Genomic DNA, 22439 nt, shown 5'->3' with positions numbered 1-22439 from the left:
GCCGTTAGCACATATGCATCAAAGGGCTTAGACGCACGAAAATAGAAAAGATGACAAGGAATCAAGAAAACTCACCAATTCAAATGACACCAATTAACTCTGCCCCCTAGGTACGGCTGTGGCAATGGTCGTATTCAGGTTCTTGAAAATCCCTGAAAAAGATAAATGAGATCCACTTAACAACAACAACATAATTGCAGTATTCATAATAATAAATTGAAGAGAGATCTCACCTATTAAGATAAGATGATGTATCTGCGACCCCGCGTTTTGGCTCTGTTGGAAATCCTGAAAAAAATAAATGAGGTCGAATTAACAACAACAATAACATAATTGCAGTTTTCATAATAATAATTTGAAGTAAAAGCTCACCTATTAAGATGATGTATCTGGGACCCAGCGTTTCGGCGCTGTTGGAAATCCTGAAAAACAAAAACAAAATATTAATGTGCTCCAGCCAACATCATTGTAGCTTTAATAATAATTTCAAGCACAATCTGCCAAATAAGGAAAGACTAAAGCAAAGGTATAGAGTTAAGTAATGCTACCACCTACACAACAGGGCCTTGTCGTTCGACAAGCAAAAGTAGACAATTCATACCAGTAGTAAAGACCTACAACAAGATACAAAGTTTTCCTACTACCAGCAAGTATGCGTCAACTGAAATCGAGAGATGCCCAAAACTCAAGAAAACTGCTGGTCAGGTTTATCCAAGTCCTGAAAAACTAAGACGCAAGTTACTGTTAACACACAGGTGGACCTCGATTTGCGCAGATTCAGAACAACGCCAATTTTGAAACCAAAAAGTCAAAAAGTGAAAAAAATATATTTTACTATTATTCACAACATTTTACAATGTTTCTCGTACCGATTCTTATACTAAATCGTAATTCTTACATCGCTCATTTCGAATGAAAATTATAAATACAGTCCTCTCTACAATTACGTATGTCTCGTTAACGCGAATTTGCTCCAATGACATCGATGAATCGGAAAAAACATTCGTGAAATGGAAACTTTTGCATATGCGAGTTTGCTCATATGCAATTTCATTCCAGGCCCTTTAAACTATCAAAGGACTAATTTAATCTCTGCGGAGGAACCGAGGTTATTTTTACCACGCGATTTTCAACTGGCCGGCTTCTCAAATGAATGCAACTATCGCATAACAGCAGAGATGACTGTACACATCAATTGCATTAAAGACCCGCAGTCAATCGCGGACCAACGAACTGCCGATTGTAAGCGTGTAAAATATATTTCTTAAATTCCCTTCATTTTATTAAATTATTTCAGACCGTTACCGCAATGCCATTGTATTACTCATCAACGTTTCCGTGCTGGGAACCCAAGTCATTGACTTCCCATTCATTTACATAATAAAAGAGTTTCAATTTGCTCCGACTCTGATTACGACATTCCGTAAAGCAACGCATCAAGGCGAAAATCGAGGCCTACACGCAATAGCATTCTAATCTTCTTAAAAATTTAACGTACTAACTGACAAATGTGAAAAAACTGAAGGAAGCTATAAACCTACGTGCCGTTAGCACATATGCATCAAAGGGCTTAGACGCACGAAAATAGAAAAGATGACAAGGAATAAAGAAAACTCACCAATTCAAATGACACCAATTAACTCTGCCCCCTAGGTACGGCTGTGGCAATGGTCGTATTCAGGTTCTTGAAAATCCCTGAAAAAGATAAATGAGATCCACTTAACAACAACAACATAATTGCAGTATTCATAATAATAAATTGAAGTGAGATCTCACCTATTAAGATAAGATGATGTATCTGCGACCCCAAGTTGGAAGTCCTGAAAAACAAAACAAAAAGAATTACGTGTTCCAGTCAACATCATTGTAGCTTTGATAATAGTCTCTAGTACAATCTGCCAAATAAGGAAATACTAAAGCAAATGTATAGACTTAAGTACTGCTACTAACTACACAACAGGAGGGCTTTGTCCTTCGACAAGAAAAAGTAGATGCCACAAAATAAAGACGACTCACCAATTAAAGAGAAATGAAACCGACGGCGGTGGACAGACATCGAAAATCCTGAAAAAAGAGTACCAATTAAAACAATATCATCATACTTTCATAATAATTTAAAGTACAATTCATACAAGTAGTAAAGACCTACAACTCCCACTACCAGCAAGTATGCATCAACTGAAATCGAGAGATGCTCAAAACCCAAGAAAACTGATGGTCAGGTTTTTCGAAATCCTGAAAAACTAAGACGCAAGTTACAGTTAATACACACATAGACCTCGATTTGCGCCGATTCAGAATAACGCCAATTTTGAAACAATAAAGTCAAAAAGTGAAGAAAATATATTTTACAATTAATTAAAAACATTTTACAATGTCTCTCGTACCGATTCTTATACTAAATCGTAATTCTTACACCGCTCATTTTGAATGAAAATTATAAATACAGTCCTCTCTACAATTACGTATGTCTCATTATCGCGAATTTGCTCCAATGACATCGATGAATCAGAAAAAACATTCGTGAAATGGAAACTTTTGCATATGCGAGTATGCTCATATGCAATTTAATTCCTGGCCCTTTAAACTATCAAAGGACTAATTTAATCTCTGCGGAGGAACCGAGATTAATTTTACCACGCGATTTTCAACTGGCCTGCTTCTCAAATGAATGCAACTATCGCATAACAGCAGAGATGACTGTACACATCAATTGCATTAAAGACCCGCAGTCAATCGCGGACCAACGAACTGCCGATTGTAAGCGTGTAAAATATATTTCTTAAATTCCCTTCATTTTATTAAATTATTTCAGACCGTTACCGCAATGCCATTGTATTACTCATCAACGTTTCCGTGCTGGGAACCCACGTCATTGACTTCCCATTCATTTACATAGTAAAAGAGTTTCAATTTACTCCGACTCTGATTACGACATTCCGTAAAGCAACGCATCAAGGCGAAAATCGAGGCCTACACGCAATAGCATTCTAATCTTCATAAAAATTTAACGTACTAACTGACAAATGTGAAAAAACTGAAGGAAGCTATAAACCTACGTGCCGTTAGCACATATGCATCAAAGGGCTTAGACGCACGAAAATAGAAAAGATGACAAGGAATCAAGAAAACTCACCAATTCAAATGACACCAATTAACTCTGCCCCCTAGGTACGGCTGTGGCAATGGTCGTATTCAGGTTCTTGAAAATCCCTGAAAAAGATAAATGAGGTCCACTTAACAACAACAACATAATTGCAGTTTTCATAATAATGAATTGAAGTGAGATCTCACCTATTAAGATAAGATGATGTATCTGCGACCCCGCGTTTTGGCTGTGTTGGAAATCCTGAAAAAAATAAACGAGGTCGAATTAACAACAACAACAACATAATTGCAGTTTTCATAATAATAATTTGAAGTAAAAGCTCACCTATTAAGATGATGTATGTGCGACCCAGCGTTTCGGCGGTGTTCGAAATCCTGAAAAACAAAAACAAAATATTAATGTGCTCCAGCCAACATCATTGTAGCTTTAATAATAATTTCAAGCACAATCTGCCTAATAAGGAAAGACTAAAGCAAAGGTATAGAGTTAAGTACTGCTACCACCTACACAACAGGGCCTTGTCGTTCGACAAGCAAAAGTAGACAATTCATACCAGTAGTAAAGACCTACAACAAGATACAAAGTTTTCCTACTACCAGCAAGTATGCGTCAACTGAAATCGAGAGATGCCCAAAACTCAAGAAAACTGCTGGTCAGGTTTATCCAAGTCCTGAAAAACTAAGACGCAAGTTACTGTTAACACACAGGTGGACCTCGATTTGCGCGGATTCAGAACAACGCCAATTTTGAAACCAAAAAGTCAAAAAGTGAAAAAAATATATTTTACTATTATTCACAACATTTTACAATGTTTCTCGTACCGATTCTTATACTAAATCGTAATTCTTACATCGCTCATTTCGAATGAAAATTATAAATACAGTCCTCTCTACAATTACGTATGTCTCGTTAACGCGAATTTGCTCCAATGACATCGATGAATCGGAAAAAACATTCGTGAAATGGAAACTTTTGCATATGCGAGTTTGCTCATATGCAATTTCATTCCAGGCCCTTTAAACTATCAAAGGACTAATTTAATCTCTGCGGAGGAACCGAGGTTATTTTTACCACGCGATTTTCAACTGGCCGGCTTCTCAAATGAATGCAACTATCGCATAACAGCAGAGATGACTGTACACATCAATTGCATTAAAGACCCGCAGTCAATCGCGGACCAACGAACTGCCGATTGTAAGCGTGTAAAATATATTTCTTAAATTCCCTTCATTTTATTAAATTATTTCAGACCGTTACCGCAATGCCATTGTATTACTCATCAACGTTTCCGTGCTGGGAACCCACGTCATTGACTTCCCATTCATTTACATAGTAAAAGAGTTTCAATTTACTCCGACTCTGATTACGACATTCCGTAAAGCAACTCATCAAGGCGAAAATCGAGGCCTACACGCAATAGCATTCTAATCTTGATAAAAATTTAACGTACTAACTGACAAATGTGAAAAAACTGAAGGAAGCTATAAACCTACGTGCCGTTAGCACATATGCATCAAAGGGCTTAGACGCACGAAAATAGAAAAGATGACAAGGAATCAAGAAAACTCACCAATTCAAATGACACCAATTAACTCTGCCCCCTAGGTACGGCTGTGGCAATGGTCGTATTCAGGTTCTTGAAAATCCCTGAAAAAGATAAATGAGGTCCACTTAACAACAACAACATAATTGCAGTTTTCATAATAATGAATTGAAGTGAGATCTCACCTATTAAGATAAGATGATGTATCTGCGACCCCGCGTTTTGGCTCTGTTGGAAATCCTGAAAAAAATAAACGAGGTCGAATTAACAACAACAACAACATAATTGCAGTTTTCATAATAATAATTTGAAGTAAAAGCTCACCTATTAAGATGATGTATCTGCGACCCAGCGTTTCGGCGCTGTTTGAAATCCTGAAAAACAAAAACAAAATATTAATGTGCTCCAGCCAACATCATTGTAGCTTTAATAATAATTTCAAGCACAATCTGCCAAATAAGGAAAGACTAAAGCAAAGGTATAGAGTTAAGTACTGCTACCACCTACACAACAGGGCCTTGTCGTTCGACAAGCAAAAGTAGACAATTCATACCAGTAGTAAAGACCTACAACAAGATACAAAGTTTTCCTACTACCAGCAAGTATGCGTCAACTGAAATCGAGAGATGCCCAAAACTCAAGAAAAGTGCTGGTCAGGTTTATCCAAGTCCTGAAAAACTAAGACGCAAGTTACTGTTAACACACAGGTGGACCTCGATTTGCGCGGATTCAGAACAACGCCAATTTTGAAACCAAAAAGTCAAAAAGTGAAAAAAATATATTTTACTATTATTCACAACATTTTACAATGTTTCTCGTACCGATTCTTATACTAAATCGTAATTCTTACATCGCTCATTTCGAATGAAAATTATAAATACAGTCCTCTCTACAATTACGTATGTCTCGTTAACGCGAATTTGCTCCAATGACATCGATGAATCGGAAAAAACATTCGTGAAATGGAAACTTTTGCATATGCGAGTTTGCTCATATGCAATTTCATTCCAGGCCCTTTAAACTATCAAAGGACTAATTTAATCTCTGCGGAGGAACCGAGGTTATTTTTACCACGCGATTTTCAACTGGCCGGCTTCTCAAATGAATGCAACTATCGCATAACAGCAGAGATGACTGTACACATCAATTGCATTAAAGACCCGCAGTCAATCGCGGACCAACGAACTGCCGATTGTAAGCGTGTAAAATATATTTCTTAAATTCCCTTCATTTTATTAAATTATTTCAGACCGTTACCGCAATGCCATTGTATTACTCATCAACGTTTCCGTGCTGGGAACCCAAGTCATTGACTTCCCATTCATTTACATAATAAAAGAGTTTCAATTTGCTCCGACTCTGATTACGACATTCCGTAAAGCAACGCATCAAGGCGAAAATCGAGGCCTACACGCAATAGCATTCTAATCTTCTTAAAAATTTAACGTACTAACTGACAAATGTGAAAAAACTGAAGGAAGCTATAAACCTACGTGCCGTTAGCACATATGCATCAAAGGGCTTAGACGCACGAAAATAGAAAAGATGACAAGGAATAAAGAAAACTCACCAATTCAAATGACACCAATTAACTCTGCCCCCTAGGTACGGCTGTGGCAATGGTCGTATTCAGGTTCTTGAAAATCCCTGAAAAAGATAAATGAGATCCACTTAACAACAACAACATAATTGCAGTATTCATAATAATAAATTGAAGTGAGATCTCACCTATTAAGATAAGATGATGTATCTGCGACCCCAAGTTGGAAGTCCTGAAAAACAAAACAAAAAGAATTACGTGTTCCAGTCAACATCATTGTAGCTTTGATAATAGTCTCTAGTACAATCTGCCAAATAAGGAAATACTAAAGCAAATGTATAGACTTAAGTACTGCTACTAACTACACAACAAGAGGGCTTTGTCCTTCGACAAGAAAAAGTAGATGCCACAAAATAAAGACAACTCACCAATTAAAGAGAAATGAAACCGACGGCGGTGGACAGACATCGAAAATCCTGAAAAAAGAGTACCAATTAAAACAATATCATCATACTTTCATAATAATTTAAAGTACAATTCATACAAGTAGTAAAGACCTACAACTCCCACTACCAGCAAGTATGCATCAACTGAAATCGAGAGATGCTCAAAACCCAAGAAAACTGATGGTCAGGTTTTTCGAAATCCTGAAAAACTAAGACGCAAGTTACAGTTAATACACACATAGACCTCGATTTGCGCCGATTCAGAATAACGCCAATTTTGAAACAATAAAGTCAAAAAGTGAAGAAAATATATTTTACAATTAATTAAAAACATTTTACAATGTCTCTCGTACCGATTCTTATACTAAGCCGTAATTCTTACACCGCTCATTTTGAATGAAAATTATAAATACAGTCCTCTCTACAATTACGTATGTCTCATTATCGCGAATTTGCTCCAATGACATCGATGAATCAGAAAAAACATTCGTGAAATGGAAACTTTTGCATATGCGAGTATGCTCATATGCAATTTAATTCCTGGCCCTTTAAACTATCAAAGGACTAATTTAATCTCTGCGGAGGTACCGAGATTAATTTTACCATGCGATTTTCAACTGGCCTGCATCTCAAATGAATGCAACTATCGCATAACAGCAGAGATGACTGTACACATCAATTGCATTAAAGACCCGCAGTCAATCGCGGACCAACGAACTGCCGATTGTAAGCGTGTAAAATATATTTCTTAAATTCCCTTCATTTTATTAAATTATTTCAGACCGTTACCGCAATGCCATTGTATTACTCATCAACGTTTCCGTGCTGGGAACCCACGTCATTGACTTCCCATTCATTTACATAATAAAAGAGTTTCAATTTACTCCGACTCTGATTACGACATTCCGTAAAGCAACGCATCAAGGCGAAAATCGAGGCCTACATGCAATAGCATTCTAATCTTCATAAAAATTTAATGTACTAACTGACAAATGTGAAAAAACTGAAGGAAGCTATAAACCTACGTGCCGTTAGCACATATGCATCAAAGGGCTTAGACGCACGAAAATAGAAAAGATGACAAGGAATCAAGAAAACTCACCAATTCAAATGACACCAATTAACTCTGCCCCCTAGGTACGGCTGTGGCAATGGTCGTATTCAGGTTCTTGAAAATCCCTGAAAAAGATAAATGAGGTCCACTTAACAACAACAACATAATTGCAGTATTCATAATAATGAATTGAAGTGAGATCTCACCTATTAAGATAAGATGATGTATCTGCGACCCCGCGTTTTGGCTGTGTTGGAAATCCTGAAAAAAATAAACGAGGTCGAATTAACAACAACAACAACATAATTGCAGTTTTCATAATTATAATTTGAAGTAAAAGCTCACCTATTAAGATGATGTATCTGCGACCCAGCGTTTCGGCGGTGTTGGAAATCCTGAAAAACAAAAACAAAATATTAATGTGCTCCAGCCAACATAATTGTAGCTTTAATAATAATTTCAAGCACAATCTGCCAAATAAGGAAAGACTAAAGCAAAGGTATAGAGTTAAGTACTGCAACCACCTACACAACAGGGCCTTGTCGTTCGACAAGGAAAAGTAGACAATTCATACCAGTAGTAAAGACCTACAACAAGATACAAAGTTTTCCTACTACCAGCAAGTATGCGTCAACTGAAATCGAGAGATGCCCAAAACTCAAGAAAAGTGCTGGTCAGGTTTATCCAAGTCCTGAAAAACTAAGACGCAAGTTACTGTTAACACACAGGTGGACCTCGATTTGCGCGGATTCAGAACAACGCCAATTTTGAAACCAAAAAGTCAAAAAAATATATTTTACTATTATTTACAACATTTTACAATGTTTCTCGTACCGATTCTTATACTAAATCGTAATTCTTACATCGCTCATTTCGAATGAAAATTATAAATACAGTCCTCTCTACAATTACGTATGTCTCGTTAACGCGAATTTGCTCCAATGACATCGATGAATCGGAAAAAACATTCGTGAAATGGAAACTTTTGCATATGCGAGTTTGCTCATATGCAATTTCATTCCAGGCCCTTTAAACTATCAAAGGACTAATTTAATCTCTGCGGAGGAACCGAGGTTATTTTTACCACGCGATTTTCAACTGGCCGGCTTCTCAAATGAATGCAACTATCGCATAACAGCAGAGATGACTGTACACATCAATTGCATTAAAGACCCGCAGTCAATCGCGGACCAACGAACTGCCGATTGTAAGCGTGTAAAATATATTTCTTAAATTCCCTTCATTTTATTAAATTATTTCAGACCGTTACCGCAAAGCCATTGTATTACTCATCAACGTTTCCGTGCTGGGAACCCACGTCATTGACTTCCCATTCATTTACATAGTAAAAGAGTTTCAATTTACTCCGACTCTGATTACGACATTCCGTAAAGCAACGCATCAAGGCGAAAATCGAGGCCTACACGCAATAGCATTCCAGTCTTCATAAAAATTTAACGTACTAACTGACAAATGTGAAAAAACTGAAGGAAGCTATAAACCTACGTGCCGTTAGCACATATGCATCAAAGGGCTTAGACGCACGAAAATAGAAAAGATGACAAGGAATCAAGAAAACTCACCAATTCAAATGACACCAATTAACTCTGCCCCCTAGGTACGGCTGTGGCAATGGTCGTATTCAGGTTCTTGAAAATCCCTGAAAAAGATAAATGAGGTCCACTTAACAACAACAACATAATTGCAGTTTTCATAATAATGAATTGAAGTGAGATCTCACCTATTAAGATAAGATGATGTATCTGCGACCCCGCATTTTGGCTGTGTTGGAAATCCTGAAAAAAATAAACGAGGTCGAATTAACAACAACAACAACATAATTGCAGTTTTCATAATAATAATTTGAAGTAAAAGCTCACCTATTAAGATGATGTATGTGCGACCCAGCGTTTCGGCGGTGTTCGAAATCCTGAAAAACAAAAACAAAATATTAATGTGCTCCAGCCAACATCATTGTAGCTTTAATAATAATTTCAAGCACAATCTGCCAAATAAGGAAAGACTAAAGCAAAGGTATAGAGTTAAGTACTGCTACCACCTACACAACAGGGCCTTGTCGTTCGACAAGCAAAAGTAGACAATTCATACCAGTAGTAAAGACCTACAACAAGATACAAAGTTTTCCTACTACCAGCAAGTATGCGTCAACTGAAATCGAGAGATGCCTAAAACTCAAGAAAACTGCTGGTCAGGTTTATCCAAGTCCTGAAAAACTAAGACGCAAGTTACTGTTAACACACAGGTGGACCTCGATTTGCGCGGATTCAGAACAACGCCAATTTTGAAACCAAAAAGTGAAAAAAATATATTTTACTATTATTCACAACATTTTACAATGTTTCTCGTACCGATTCTTATACTAAATCGTAATTCTTACATCGCTCATTTCGAATGAAAATTATAAATACAGTCCTCTCTACAATTACGTATGTCTCGTTAACGCGAATTTGCTCCAATGACATCGATGAATCGGAAAAAACATTCGTGAAATGGAAACTTTTGCATATGCGAGTTTGCTCATATGCAATTTCATTCCAGGCCCTTTAAACTATCAAAGGACTAATTTAATCTCTGCGGAGGAACCGAGGTTATTTTTACCACGCGATTTTCAACTGGCCGGCTTCTCAAATGAATGCAACTATCGCATAACAGCAGAGATGACTGTACACATCAATTGCATTAAAGACCCGCAGTCAATCGCGGACCAACGAACTGCCGATTGTAAGCGTGTAAAATATATTTCTTAAATTCCCTTCATTTTATTAAATTATTTCAGACCGTTACCGCAATGCCATTGTATTACTCATCAACGTTTCCGTGCTGGGAACCCACGTCATTGACTTCCCATTCATTTACATACTAAAAGAGTTTCAATTTACTCCGACTCTGATTACAACATTCCGTAAAGCAACGCATCAAGGCGAAAATCGAGGCCTACACGCAATAGCATTCTAATCTTCATAAAAATTTAACGTACTAACTGACAAATGTGAAAAAACTGAAGGAAGCTATAAACCTACGTGCCGTTAGCACATATGCATCAAAGGGCTTAGACGCACGAAAATAGAAAAGATGACAAGGAATCAAGAAAACTCACCAATTCAAATGACACCAATTAACTCTGCCCCCTAGGTACGGCTGTGGCAATGGTCGTATTCAGGTTCTTGAAAATCCCTGAAAAAGATAAATGAGGTCCACTTAACAACAACAACATAATTGCAGTATTCATAATAATGAATTGAAGTGAGATCTCACCTATTAAGATAAGATGATGTATCTGCGACCCCGCGTTTTGGCTCTGTTGGAAATCCTGAAAAAAATAAACGAGGTCGAATTAACAACAACAACAACATAATTGCAGTTTTCATAATAATAATTTGAAGTAAAAGCTCACCTATTAAGATGATGTATCTGCGACCCAGCGTTTCGGCGCTGTTGGAAATCCTGAAAAACAAAAACAAAATATTAATGTGCTCCAGCCAACATCATTGTAGCTTTAATAATAATTTCAAGCACAATCTGCCAAATAAGGAAAGACTAAAGCAAAGGTATAGAGTTAAGTACTGCTACCACCTACACAACAGGGCCTTGTCGTTCGACAAGCAAAAGTAGACAATTCATACCAGTAGTAAAGACCTACAACAAGATACAAAGTTTTCCTACTACCAGCAAGTATGCGTCAACTGAAATCGAGAGATGCCCAAAACTCAAGAAAAGTGCTGGTCAGGTTTATCCAAGTCCTGAAAAACTAAGACGCAAGTTACTGTTAACACACAGGTGGACCTCGATTTGCACGGATTCAGAACAACGCCAATTTTGAAACCAAAAATTAAAAAGTGAAAAAAATATATTTTACTATTATTTACAACATTTTACAATGTTTCTCGTACCGATTCTTATACTAAATCGTAATTCTTACATCGCTCATTTCGAATGAAAATTATAAATACAGTCCTCTCTACAATTACGTATGTCTCGTTAACGCGAATTTGCTCCAATGACATCGATGAATCGGAAAAAACATTCGTGAAATGGAAACTTTTGCATATGCGAGTTTGCTCATATGCAATTTCATTCCAGGCCCTTTAAACTATCAAAGGACTAATTTAATCTCTGCGGAGGAACCGAGGTTATTTTTACCACGCGATTTTCAACTGGCCGGCTTCTCAAATGAATGCAACTATCGCATAACAGCAGAGATGACTGCACACATCAATTGCATTAAAGACCCGCAGTCAATCGCGGACCAACGAACTGCCGATTGTAAGCGTGTAAAATATATTTCTTAAATTCCCTTCATTTTATTAAATTATTTCAGACCGTTATCGCAATGCCATTGTATTACTCATCAATGTTTCCGTGCTGGGAACCCACGTCATTGACTTCCCATTCATTTACATAGTAAAAGAGTTTCAATTTACTCCGACTCTGATTACGACATTCCGTAAAGCAACGCATCAAGGCGAAAATCGAGGCCTACACGCAATAGCATTCTAATCTTCATAAAAATTTAACGTACTAACTGACAAATGTGAAAAAACTGAAGGAAGCTATAAACCTACGTGCCATTAGCACATATGCATCAAAGGACTTAGACGCACGAAAATAGAAAAGATGACGAGGAATCAAGAAAACTCACCAATTCAAATGACACCAATTAACTCTGCCCCCTAGGTACGGCTGTGGCAATGGTCGTATTCAGGTTCTTGAAAATCCCTGAAAAAGATAAATGAGGTCCACTTAACAACAACAACATAATTGCAGTTTTCATAATAATGAATTGAAGTGAGATCTCACCTATTAAGATAAGATGATGTATCTGCGACCCCGCGTTTTGGCTGTGTTGGAAATCCTGAAAAAAATAAACGAGGTCGAATTAACAACAACAACAACATAATTGCAGTTTTCATAATAATAATTTGAAGTAAAAGCTCACCTATTAAGATGATGTATCTGCGACCCAGCGTTTCGGCGCTGTTGGAAATCCTGAAAAACAAAAACAAAATAAGAATGTGCTCCAGCCAACATCATTGTAGCTTTAATAATAATTTCAAGCACAATCTGCCAAATAAGGAAAGACTAAAGCAAAGGTATAGAGTTAAGTACTGCTACCACCTACACAACAGGGCCTTGTCGTTCGACAAGCAAAAGCAGACAATTCATACCAGTAGTAAAACCTAAAACAAGATACAAAGTTTTCCTACTACCAGCAAGTATGCGTCAACTGAAATCGAGAGATGCCCAAAACTCAAGAAAAGTGCTGTCAGGTTTATCCAAGTCCTGAAAAACTAAGACGCAAGTTACTGTTAACACACAGGTGGACCTCGATTTGCGCAGATTCAGAACAACGCCAATTTTGAAACCAAAAAGTCAAAAAGTGAAAAAAATATATTTTACTATTATTTACAACATTTTACAATGTTTCTCGTACCGATTCTTATACTAAATCGTAATTCTTACATCGCTCATTTCGAATGAAAATTATAAATACAGTCCTCTCTACAATTGCGTATGTCTCGTTAACGCGAATTTGCTCCAATGACATCGATGAATCCGAAAAAACATTCGTGAAATGGAAACTTTTGCATATGCGAGTATGCTCATATGCAATTTCATTCCTGGCCCTTTAAACTTTCAAAGGCCTAATTTAATATCTGCGGAGGTACCGAGGTTATTTTTACCACGCGATTTTCAACTGGCCGGCATCTCAAATGAAAGCAACTATCGCATAACAGCAGAGATGACTGTACACATCAATTGCATTAAAGACCCGCAGTCAATCGCGGACCAACGAACTGCCGATTGTAAGCTTGTAAAATATATTTCTTAAATTCCCTTCATTTTATTAAATTATTTCAGACAGTTACCGCAATGCCATTGTATTACTCATCAACGTTTCCGTGCTGGGAACCCACGTCATTGACTTCCCATTCATTTACATAATAAAAGAGTTTCAATTTACTCCGACTCTGATTACGACATTCCGTAAAGCAACGCATCAAGGCGAAAATCGAGGCCTACACGCAATAGCATTCTAATCTTCATAAAAATTTAACGTACTAACTGACAAATGTGAAGAAACTGAAGGAAGCTATAAACCTACGTGCCGTTAGCACATATGCATCAAAGGGCTTAGACGCACGAAAATAGAAAAGATGACAAGGAATCAAGAAAACTCACCAATTCAAATGACACCAATTAACTCTGCCCCCTAGGTACGGCTGTGGCAATGGTCGTATTCAGGTTCTTGAAAATCCCTGAAAAAGATAAATGAGGTCCACTTAACAACAACAACATAATAGCAGTTTTCATAATAATGAATTGAAGTGAGATCTCACCTATTAAGATAAGATGATGTATCTGCGACCCCGCGTTTTGGCTGTGTTGGAAATCCTGAAAAAAATAAACGAGGTCGAATTAACAACAACAACAACATAATTTCAGTTTTCATAATAATAATTTGAAGTAAAAGCTCACCTATTAAGATGATGTATCTGCGACCCAGCGTTTCGGCGGTGTTGGAAATCCTGAAAAACAAAAACAAAATATTAATGTGCTCCAGCCAACATCATTGTAGCTTTAATAATAATTTCAAGCACAATCTGCCAAATAAGGAAAGACTAAAGCAAAGGTATAGAGTTAAGTACTGCTACCACCTACACAACAGGGCCTTGTCGTTTGACAAGCAAAAGCAGACAATTCATACCAGTAGTAAAACCTAAAACAAGATACAAAGTTTTCCTACTACCAGCAAGTATGCGTCAACTGAAATCGAGAGATGCCCAAAACTCAAGAAAAGTGCTGGTCAGGTTTATCCAAGTCCTGAAAAACTAAGACGCAAGTTACTGTTAACACACAGGTGGACCTCGATTTGCGTGGATTCAGAACAACGCCAATTTTGAAACCAAAAAGTCAAAAAGTGAAAAAAATATATTTTACTATTACTTACAACATTTTACAATGTTTCTCCTACCGATTCTTATACTAAATCGTAATTCTTACATCGCTCATTTGGAATGAAAATTATAAATACAGTCCTCTCTACAATTGCGTATGTCTCGTTAACGCGAATTTGCTCCAATGACATCGATGAATCCGAAAAAGCATTCGTGAAATGGAAACTTTTGCATATGCGAGTTTGCTCATATGCAATTTCATTCCAGGCCCTTTAAACTTTCAAAGGCCTAATTTAATATCTGCGGAGGTACCGAGGTTATTTTTACCACGCGATTTTCAACTGGCCGGCATCTCAAATGAAAGCAACTATCGCATAACAGCAGAGATGACTGTACACATCAATTGCATTAAAGACCCGCAGTCAATCGCGGACCAACGAACTGCCGATTGTAAGCGTGTAAAATATATTTCTTAAATTCCCTTCATTTTATTAAATTATTTCAGACCGTTACCGCAATGCCATTGTATTACTCATCAACGTTTCCGTGCTGGGAACCCACGTCATTGACTTCCCATTCATTTACATAATAAAAGAGTTTCAATTTACTCCGACTCTGATTACGACATTCCGTAAAGCAACGCATCAAGGCGAAAATCGAGGCCTACACGCAATAGCATTCTAATCTTCATAAAAATTTAACGTACTAACTGACAAATGTGAAGAAACTGAAGGAAGCTATAAACCTACGTGCCGTTAGCACATATGCATCAAAGGGCTTAGACGCACGAAAATAGAAAAGATGACAAGGAATCAAGAAAACTCACCAATTCAAATGACACCAATTAACTCTGCCCCCTAGGTAAGGCGGTGGCAATGGTGGTATTCAGTTTCTTGAAAATCCCTGAAAAAAATAAACAAGGTCCAATTAACAACAACAACATAATTGCAGTTTTCATAATAATAACTTCAAGTAAAATCTCACCTATTAAGATAACATGACGTATCTGCGACCCCAAGTTTCGTTAGTGTTGGAAGTCCTGAAAAACAAAACAACAAAAAATAACGTGTTCCAGTCAACATTATTGTAGCTTTAATAATAATTTCAAGTACAATCTGCCAAATAAGGAAAAACTAATACAAATTTATAGAGTTAAGTACTGCTACCACCTACAAAACAAAAGAGCCTTCTCCTTCGACAAGCAAAAGTAGATGCCCCAAAATGAAGACAACTCACCAATTAGAGCAAAACGAAACCGACGGTGGTGGACAGACTGTAAAAAATCCTGAAAAACAGAGATCCAATTTAAAAAATATTATTGTAGTTTCATAATAATTTAAAGTACAATCCAGACAATTAGCAAAGACCTACAACAAGATACAAGGACTCCTACTACCAGCAAGTATGCAACAAGTGAAATCGAGAGAGACACAAAACTCAAGAAAACTGGTGGTCAGGTTTTTGGAAATCCGGAAAAAATAAGACGCAAGTTGCAGTTAATACACAGGTAGACCTCAATTTGCGCCGATTCAGAATAACGCCAATTTTGAAACCAGAAAATCAAAAAGATAGAAAAATATATTTTACTAATATTCACAACATTTTACAATGTATCTCGTACTGATTCTTACACTGAATCAAAATTTTTACATCGCCCAATTTGAATGAGAATTATAAATACAGTCCTCTCTACAATTACGTATGTCTCGATAACTCGAAATTTGCTAAAATGACATCGATGAATCAGAAAAAGCTGTTTGTGAAATGGAAACTTTTGCATATGTGAGTTTGCTCACATGCAATTTCATTCCAGGCCCTTGCAACTATCGCATAACAGCAGAGATGACTGTACACATCAATCGCACAAAAGAACCGCAGTCAAACGCGGTGACCAAAGAATTGCCAACTGTAAGTGTGTAAAATATATTTCTTAAATTCCCTTTATTTTATTAAGTTATTTCAGAGCTTTTCTGCAAGGACATTATATTACTCATAAATGTCTGGGTGCTGGGAATGCACGTCATTGACGTCCCATTCATTTACATTATAAAAGAGTTTCAATTTACGCCGACTCCGATTACGACCTTTCGTCCAGCGACACGTCCAGGCGAAAATCGAGGGCTACACGTAATAGCATTCTAATCTTGATACAAATTTAACGTACTACCTGACAAATATGAAAATATTGAAGGACGATATAAACTTACGTGCCGTTAGCACGTATCCATCAAAGGGCTTAGACGCAGAAAAAGAAAAAAGATGACCAGGAGTCAAGAAAACTCACCAATTCAAATGACATCAATTAACTCTGCCCCCTAGGTATGGCTGTGGCAATGGTGGTGTTCAGGTTGTTGAAAATCCCTGAAAAAAATAAACAAGGTCCAATTAACAACAACATAATTGCAGTTTTCATAATAATAATAATAATTTGAAGTAAGATCTCACCTATTAACATTAAATGATGTATCTGCGACCCCAAGTTGGAAGTCCTGAAAAACAAAACAAAAAGAATTACGTGTTCCAGTCAACATCATTGTAGCTTTGATAATAGTCTCTAGTACAATCTGCCAAATAAAGAAAGACTAAAGCAAAGGTATACAGTTAAGTACTGCTACCACCTTAAAAAACAATAGGGCCTTGTCGATCGACAAGCAAAAGTAGATGCCCCACAATGAAAACGTCTCACCAATTAAAGAGAAATGAAACCGACGGCGGTGGACAGACATCGAAAATCCTGAAAAAAGAGTACCAATTAAAACAATATCATCGTACTTTCATAATAATTTAAAGTACAATTCATACAAGTAGTAAAGACCTACAACTCCTACTACCAGCAAGTATGCATCAAATGAAATCGAGAGATGCTAAAAACCCAAGAAAACTGGTGGTCAGGTTTTTGGAAATCCTGAAAAACTAAGACGCAAGTTACAGTTAATACACAGATAGACCTCGATTTGCGCCGATTCAGAGTAACGCCAATTTTGAAACAAGAAAGTCAAAAAGTGAAAAAAATATATTTTACTATTATTTAAAACATTTTACAATCTTTCTAGTACCGATTCTTATACTAAATCGTAATTCTTACATAGCTCATTTCGAATGAAAATTATAAATACAGTCCTCTCTACAATTAAGTATGTCTCGTTAACGCGAATTTGCTCCAATGACATCCTTGAATCGGAAAAACCCGTTTGTGAAATGGAAACTTTTGCATATGCGAGTTTGCTCATATGCAATTTCATTCCAGGCCCTTTAAACTTTCAAGGGACTAATTTAATCACTGCGGAGGTACGGAGGCTATGTTTACAACGCAATTTTCAACTGGTCAGCATCTTCCATGAATGCAACTATCGCATAACAGCAGAGATGACAGTACACATCAATCGCATGAAAGAACCGCAGTCAATCGCGGGAACCAACGAATTGCCGATTGTAAGTGTGTAAAATATAGTTTTTAAATTTCCTTTATTTTATTAAGTTATTTTAGAGCTTTACCATAATGCCATTGTATTACTCATCAATGTTTGGGTGCTGGGAACGCACGTCATTGACTTCTAATTTATTTATATTATGAAACAGTTTCAATTTACTCCGACTCCGATTACGACAGTCCGTCCAGACACATCCAGGCGAAAATCGAGGGCTGCTCGTAATAGCATTCTAATCTTGATAAAAATTTAACATACTACCTGACAAATATGAAAATACTGAAGAAGTATATAAACTTACGTGCTGCTAGCTCGTATGCATCAAAGCTCTTAGACGCACGAAAATAGAAAAGATGACCAGGAATCAAGAAAACTCACCAATTCAAATGACACCAATTAACTCTGCCCCCTAGGTAAGGCGGTGGCAATGGTGGTATTCAGTTTCTTGAAAATCCCTGAAAAAAATAAACAAGGTCCAATTAACAACAACAACATAATTGCAGTTTTCATAATAATAACTTCAAGTAAAATCTCACCTATTAAGATAACATGACGTATCTGCGACCCCAAGTTTCGTTAGTGTTGGAAGTCCTGAAAAACAAAACAACAAAAAATAACGTGTTCCAGTCAACATTATTGTAGCTTTAATAATAATTTCAAGTACAATCTGCCAAATAAGGAAAAACTAATACAAATTTATAGAGTTAAGTACTGCTACCACCTACAAAACAAAAGAGCCTTCTCCTTCGACAAGCAAAAGTAGATGCCCCAAAATGAAGACAACTCACCAATTAGAGCAAAACGAAACCGACGGTGGTGGACAGACTGTAAAAAATCCTGAAAAACAGAGATCCAATTTAAAAAATATTATTGTAGTTTCATAATAATTTAAAGTACAATCCAGACAATTAGCAAAGACCTACAACAAGATACAAGGACTCCTACTACCAGCAAGTATGCAACAAGTGAAATCGAGAGAGACACAAAACTCAAGAAAACTGGTGGTCAGGTTTTTGGAAATCCGGAAAAAATAAGACGCAAGTTGCAGTTAATACACAGGTAGACCTCAATTTGCGCCGATTCAGAATAACGCCAATTTTGAAACCAGAAAATCAAAAAGATAGAAAAATATATTTTACTAATATTCACAACATTTTACAATGTATCTCGTACTGATTCTTACACTGAATCAAAATTTTTACATCGCCCAATTTGAATGAGAATTATAAATACAGTCCTCTCTACAATTACGTATGTCTCGATAACTCGAAATTTGCTAAAATGACATCGATGAATCAGAAAAAGCTGTTTGTGAAATGGAAACTTTTGCATATGTGAGTTTGCTCACATGCAATTTCATTCCAGGCCCTTGCAACTATCACATAACAGCAGAGATGACTGTACACATCAATCGCACGAAAGACCTGCAGTCAATCGCGGGAACCGACAAACTGCCGACTGTAAGTGTGTAAAATATATTTTTTAAATTTCCTTTATTTTATTAAGTTATTTTAGAGCTTTACCGTAATGCCATTGTATCACTCATCAATGTTTGGGTGCTGGGAACGCACGTCATTGACTTCTCATTCATTTACATTATGAAACAGTTTCAATATACTCCGACTCTGATTACGACAGTCTGTCCAGACACATCCAGGCGAAAATCGAGGGTTGCACGTAATAGCATTCTAATCTTGATAGAAATTTAACATACTACCCCACAAATATGAAAATACTGAAGATGTATACAAATTTACGCGCTGCTAGCACCTATGCATGAAAGGACTTAGACGCAGAAAAAGAGAAAAGATGACCAGGAGTCAAGAAAACTCACCAATTCAAATGACATGAATTACCTCTGCCCCCTAGGTATGGCGATGGCTTTGGTGATATTCAGGTTGTTGAAAATCCTTGAAAAAAATAAACGAGGTCCAATTAACAACAACAACAACATAATTGCAGTTTTCATAGTAATAAATTGAAGTGAGATCTCACCTATTAACATTAAATGATGTATCTGCGACCCCAAGTTGGAAGTCCTGAAAAACAAAACAAAAAGAATTACGTGTTCCAGTCAACATCATTGTAGCTTTGATAATAATTTCAAATACAATCTGCCAAATAAGGAAAACTAAAGCAAAGGTATAGACTTAAGTACTGCTACCAACTACACAACAAGAGGGCTTTGTCCTTCGACAAGAAAAAGTAGATGCCCAAAATGAAGACGACTCACCAATTAAAGAAAAATGAAACCGACGGTGGTGGACAGACTGTCGAAAATCCTGAAAAATAGAGTTCCAATTTAAAAAATATTATTGTAGTTTTATAATAATTTAAAGTACAATTCAGACAATTAGTAAAGACCTACAATTAGATACAAGTTCTCCTACTACCAGCAAGTATGCATCAATTGAAATCGAGATATGCCCAAAATTCAAGAAAACAGGTGGTCAGGTTTTTGGAAATCCTGAAAAAATAAGACGCAAGTTACAGTTAATGCACAGGTAGACCTCGATTTGCGCCGATTTAGAAGAACGCCAATTTTGAAACCAAAAAGTCAAAAAGTGAAGAAAATATATTTTACTATTATTTACAACATTTTACAATGTCTCTCGTACTGATTCTTTTACTAAATCTTAATTCTTACATCGCTAATTTCGAATGAAAATTATAAATACAGTCCTCTCTACAATTACGTTCGTTTCATTAACGCGAATTTGCTCCAATGACATTAATGAATCAGAAAAAGCCGTTTCTGAAATGGAAACTTTTGCATATGCGAGTTTGCTCATATGCAATTTCATTCCAGGCCCTTTAAACTTTCAAAGGACTAATTTAATCTCTGCGGAGGTACCGACGTTATTTTTACTACGCGACTTTCAATTGGTTGGCATCTTATATGAATGCAACTATCGCATAACAGCAGAGATGACTGTACACATTAATTGCATTAAAGACGCCCAGTCAATCGCGGACCAACGAACTGCCGATTGCAAGCGTGTAAAATATATTTCTTAAATTCCCTTTATTTTATTAAGTTATTTCAGAGCTTTACCGTAATGCCATTATATTACTCATCAATGTCTGGGTGCTGGGAACGCACGTCATAGATGTCCCATTCATTTACATTATAAAACAGTTTCAATTTCCGCCGACTCCGCTTACGAAATTTCGTCCAGCAACTCATCAAGGCGAAAATCGAGGGTTGCACGTAATAGCATTCTCATTTTGATAAAAATTTAACATACTACCTCACAAATATGAAAAAACTGAAGAAGTATATAAACTTACGTGCTGCTAGCTCGTATGCATCAAAGGACTTAGACGCACGAAAAGAGAAAAGATGACCAGTGGAACCGCCCTTCCGCAGACTCTTTTCTTCTCACTCTGGTTGCCACGGGGTCAAACCCAGTAGCGTGCCCGGTTTGGTTGCGGTTACAGCTTGATATAACTTCGGATAATGCGGAAGGATATAAGGACTGGTAATTGGTGTAGGGTTTGTCGGCGAGCAAGATTGTCCGACTCTCAGGGATTATACGGGGACTGTGATAGTTGGAGCGGCCGTGAGCCAAGGACATGAAATCTGTGAGGATGATCAACTGCAGACCACACCGAAGTCACCTTGGAAATATTCCACCTTTTAATTCCTTTCAATAAGTTATTCTGATTTTTGTGTAGCGCGATGATTCGGCTGTTGTATTTTGTACTTGAAATTTGGTGAATCGAGGAGAAACTGTCTGCTTGTCTTGAAGAACCGAACTTTTAGAGAGCGAGCCCCAACGCAACCTCGCTTTTTATATTCCCGCAACGTAACTGTTCTTGAATTTTGAATTGAATATGACAATCCGATTCGTCCCCCAAAAAGTCACTTATGACGTCGGAAACGTGCTGAACAGCCACATTCAAATTCCATTGGTCCGAGTCGTAGGGGAGCAGCGGTCATCTGGCGATCGTCACTCCACACCTTCTAGGGCGCCCCAAACCAAGGGTCACTAAATCGAATGTCGGGGGAAGAGACTTTCACACGCCAGTATGGCGCCACTCTCTTTCCCAATGTGATACATTGGACAAAGCCAAAATTTAATAAAATCACTCAAATTTTGATGAAGTGAGGTGTACCAAGTATCATCTAATCACAGCTCCTTCGTTCATATAAACCAGATTAATATGCCAAAGCCTGGTTTACCCCTCATCTCAAGTTTCAGTCCGTTCGGATATTGAACCACGGACCCGGACTGGCACACCAGGAATCAACAAGAAATCACCAATTCAAATGACATCAATTAACTCTGCCCCCTAGGTATGGCGATGGCAATGGCGATATTCAGGTTGTTGAAAATCCCTGAAAAAGATAAACGAGGTCCAATTAACAACAACAACATAATTGCAGTTTTCATAATAA

The 22439-nt window shown here is 37.1% G+C and overlaps 2 long non-coding RNA genes across 2 annotated transcripts in view; one reads left to right on the top strand and one right to left on the bottom strand.

Annotated features, from left to right (window-relative positions):
• The window catches only part of LOC147874999 (uncharacterized), a 96649-nt gene that overhangs the window by 64125 nt on the left and 10085 nt on the right, over positions 1-22439 (top strand). The gene's annotated exons all lie outside the window — the stretch shown is intronic.
• The window catches only part of LOC147874998 (uncharacterized), a 36244-nt gene continuing 15820 nt past the window's right edge, over positions 2016-22439 (bottom strand). The window contains exons 4-30 of the long non-coding RNA XR_015533592.1: positions 21329-22379; positions 20271-20319; positions 20033-20076; positions 19872-19947; positions 14191-14240; positions 12650-12699; positions 12511-12565; positions 12353-12429; positions 11108-11157; positions 10969-11023; positions 10811-10887; positions 9573-9622; positions 9434-9488; positions 9276-9352; positions 8038-8087; positions 7899-7953; positions 7741-7817; positions 6621-6668; positions 6381-6424; positions 6223-6299; positions 4977-5026; positions 4838-4892; positions 4680-4756; positions 3434-3483; positions 3295-3349; positions 3137-3213; positions 2016-2064 (exon numbers count right to left, since the gene is read on the bottom strand). This is a non-coding gene — a long non-coding RNA (uncharacterized LOC147874998). The remainder of the gene's footprint in view (positions 2065-3136; positions 3214-3294; positions 3350-3433; positions 3484-4679; positions 4757-4837; positions 4893-4976; positions 5027-6222; positions 6300-6380; positions 6425-6620; positions 6669-7740; positions 7818-7898; positions 7954-8037; positions 8088-9275; positions 9353-9433; positions 9489-9572; positions 9623-10810; positions 10888-10968; positions 11024-11107; positions 11158-12352; positions 12430-12510; positions 12566-12649; positions 12700-14190; positions 14241-19871; positions 19948-20032; positions 20077-20270; positions 20320-21328; positions 22380-22439) is intronic.

Source organism: Zootermopsis nevadensis, unplaced genomic scaffold (assembly GCF_977971745.1).
Source record: "Zootermopsis nevadensis isolate Lab colony 2312 unplaced genomic scaffold, Znev_1.0 Znev_ptg000003l, whole genome shotgun sequence".
In the NCBI taxonomy this organism is placed as follows: Eukaryota; Metazoa; Arthropoda; class Insecta; order Blattodea; family Termopsidae; genus Zootermopsis; species Zootermopsis nevadensis.
The sequence above is the reverse complement of the archived record's forward strand: the minus strand, read 5'-3'. Positions and strand labels throughout refer to the sequence as shown.